This window comes from Malus domestica, chromosome 13 (assembly GCF_042453785.1).
Source record: "Malus domestica chromosome 13, GDT2T_hap1".
Classification (NCBI taxonomy): Eukaryota; Viridiplantae; Streptophyta; class Magnoliopsida; order Rosales; family Rosaceae; genus Malus; species Malus domestica.
In genome coordinates this window covers 40,660,864-40,664,534 of record NC_091673.1, presented here as the reverse complement: position 1 = coordinate 40,664,534, position 3,671 = coordinate 40,660,864, and positions in this window count along the sequence as shown.

Below are 3,671 nucleotides of genomic sequence, written 5' to 3'. Positions count from 1 at the left end.
CTTCACACTGTCTTGATCAAGAGTGTGTGAAGCTTTTGAGAATTGTGGTTGCCTTCCATTGATGAAGCTCTTGTTGGCACCATAAATTGGTTTTGCTTCACACTGTCTTGATCAAGAGTGTGTGAAGCTTTTGAGAATTGTGGTTGGACTCCTTTGATGAGGCTTTTGTTGGCACCATAAATTGGTTTTGCTTCACACTGTCTTGGTGAAGAGTGTGTGAAGCTTTTGAGAATTATGGTTGCCCTCCATTGATGAAGCTCTTGTTGGCACTATAAATTGGTTTTGTTTCACACTGTCTTGATCAAGAGTGTGTGAAGCTTTTGAGAATTGTGGTTGAACTCCTTTGATGAAGCTCTTGTTGGCACTATAAATTGGTTTTGCTTCACACTGTCTTGATCAAGAATGTGTGAAGCTTTTGAGAATTGTGGTTGGACTCCTTTGATGAAGCTCTTGTTGGCACCGTAAATTGGTTTTGCTTCACACTGTCTTGATTAAGAGTGTGAAGCTTTCTATGAGTTGTAGCGTTTGCATTGTTACAGAGGGGAAATGTCTGAAGCAGATGCAAGAGGGCTGAATAACTTGATCTTCGTATGCCATGCACTTAAGTTGTTGTTGGCTTGCAATAAGACTTTGTTGGTGACTATAACTCTTGTTGGGCATAAGTGCTCCCCTAGTTGAGTTGTCAAGCTTGAGGGTTTTTTATTATTTGTGAATGCTAGGAGTTCACATGTACAAGTTGTACCACTCGTCTTTTGGTAGGTGGAATGAATGGTGAGTTGCTTTCATTACTTGGTTGGTGGTACGAATGTGAGTTCCTTCATCACCTTTCATTACATTTCATCACCTGGTTGGTGGCACGAGGATGAGTTCCTTCTTCACCTGATTGGTGGCATGAATGGCAAGTTGCCAAATGATATTTGAGTACAGGTTATACATTTCATCACCTGGTTGGTGGCATGAAGGAGAGTACGGTTGTACATTTCATCACCTGCTTTGTGGCATGAAGATGAATTCCTTCTTCACCTAGTTGGTGGCATGAGTGGCAAATTGCCAAATGATATTAGAGTACTGGTTGTACATTTCATCACTTGGTTGGTGGCATGAAGGAGAGTACGGGTTGTACATTTCATCACTTGGTTTGTGGCATGAAGATGAGTTCCTTCTTCACCTGGTTGGTGGCATGAGTGACAAGTTGCCAAATGATATTAGAGTACGGGTTGTACATTTCATCATCTGGTTGGTGGCATGAAGGAGAGTACGGGTTGTACATTTCATCACCTGGTTGGTGGCACGAAGGTGAGTTCCTTCATCACCTGGTTGGTGGCACGAAGATGGGTTCCTTCTTCACCTGGTTGGTGGCATGAGTGGCAAGTTGCCAAATGATATTAGAGTACGGGTTGTACATTTCATCACCTGGTTGGTGGCATGAAGATGAGTTCCTTCTTCACTTGGTTGATGGCATGTGTGGCAAGTTACCAAATGATATTAGAGTACGGGTTGTACATTTCATCACCTGGTTGGTGGCATGAAGGAAAGTACAGGTTGTACATTTCATCATCTGGTTGGTGGCATAAAGATGAGTTCCTTCTTCACTTGGTTGGTGGCATGTGTGGCAAGTTGCCAAATGATATTAGAGTACGGGTTGTACATTTCATCACCTGGTTGGTGGCATGAAGGAGAGTATGGGTTGTACATTTCATCACCTAGTTAGTGAGAATAAGGGCAAGGTGTCAAGGCACATTGTAGCAAGTGTCGAAGACACAAAGTATGTTGAACCCTTTCGAAGCACAGTTGGCTTATGTATGGATGTGTTGGAATGTATGATGTTTATGTATGAATGTGTTAGAATGTATGATGTTTATGTATGAATGTGTTGGAATGTATGATGTTTATGTATGAATGTGTTGGAATGTATAATGTTTATGTTGATTGATATGAGTGATGCTTATGAATGTTTTGCTATGCATGAAGGGATCCATGCTTTTGATATGTGAACCATGTTGGTTGTAACACTTAGTATCACATACTTTGTGTCAAAGTACGCATGTTGAAGCTCTGAGTTTGAGTATAAAGGTAGGTCAGCGTAGACCAAGTGTTCCAGTGCTAGGAACGCAAAAGACTCAGAAGAAGTTGTCTGAATTCCCTCTTCTTTAAATATTTTTCGAATGTCTTATGTGACCAAATATCTCAAGCGGTTGAGAGTCAAAACATTTGTAATGTGTATGCCTTCTTATAATAGCATTTCTTTCAGTACATAGTCCTCCATTTTGAAAGAGTGAGGCTTGGCCCCATAGTCATAATAGTCGACAGTATGTTCACCCCTGGTTGTCTTGATACGAACTTTTATCCCTCTTGTTGTAATGGGCTTGCTGAGAGTAAAAATTCTTCCTCTTACCAAGAGACAGATATGTTTGGTGACTTAGCGAATAGCTAAATGAGGCCGGAGATGATGCAATGGGTGTCTGAATGGCCAATATCTCCTCACTTGGTAGAACTTGACTTCCACTTCCCATTTGTTAATAGGGGTTAACCATATAGGGGTTCCCTTGGCTTGTCCTTGCTTCAGCGGAGGCATGGTTGTAAGCTTGTGCCATCACCTCAGAGTAAGTTTTCCAAGTGTTGGCATTAATCATGTACTTGAAGAAACAATCACGTAGGCCTGCCGTGAAGGCCTTGATGGCGGTCTTGTCATCTGCCTCAGCGCAATGAGAATACTCATGGCTGAAGCGACCGACATACTCTCGTAGTGACTCATCTGACTTCTGGCGAATAGTGTATAAGTCATCTGCAGAATGCAAGTGATCGGTCTAGAAGATGTGTTGGGAGACAAACAGTTTCCTTAATTCCTCAAATGAGTCTACTGTCTCAGGTGGAAGATGGCAATACCAGTTTAGAGCTCCGCCAGAGAGGGTGGAGGGGAAGAGAAGACATCGCTCTTCGTCGGTGTGCATCCGATATGCCATGGTGGAATCAAAGAGGTTAAGGTGTTCAATTAGGTCCTCCCTTCCAGTATAGAGTTGTAAACCAAGCTTTTGTTTTGTCTTCGCTTGAAGGGGGTGTCGAGGATCCTTCTTGTGAGAGGGCCAGGCCTGGGTTGGCTCCAGTCAGGTATCTCGCCTTGACGTTCGGCCTTCAACTTGTTTACTTCCTCAAGGAGCTGTAGGATAAGGGGGTCATGAGTGGGGTTATGTATCATTGGAATTTTCGTTCGTAAGTCTCCATCGCCTCTTGGAAGTAGGAAAGTTTAAGCATGGGCGTGTGGTTTTTTCTTGGACTTACCGTACTAACTTCTAAGGCAAGTTTGTCAGAATACCTCAGAGTCCCCTGTACCTTCATGTTCCTCAAAGACCTATCGTTCCTTCCCTAGATTGGCAGCTGGCCTGGGTCGTGGGAGGGGACCGAGTCTTTCAGAAACCCTTGGGTCATTGATCTTCGAGCATATGTGGAGGGGATTCTCTCGATGTTGCTTTATGAAGTCTCGGCAGTCACGATAAACGACTTTCGATCCTTCCAACCTTTATACAAGGAGGTGTATTCCTCTACTTCTTCTACTTCGGGTCGAAGCATCTGGGTTGAGAGAAGTCTCATGTTGATCAATGTTTTGATGATTAACTCGCTCCTCATCAGGGATACCCATGTCGAATGGAGGTGACCCTCCGTGTTGGGGGCAC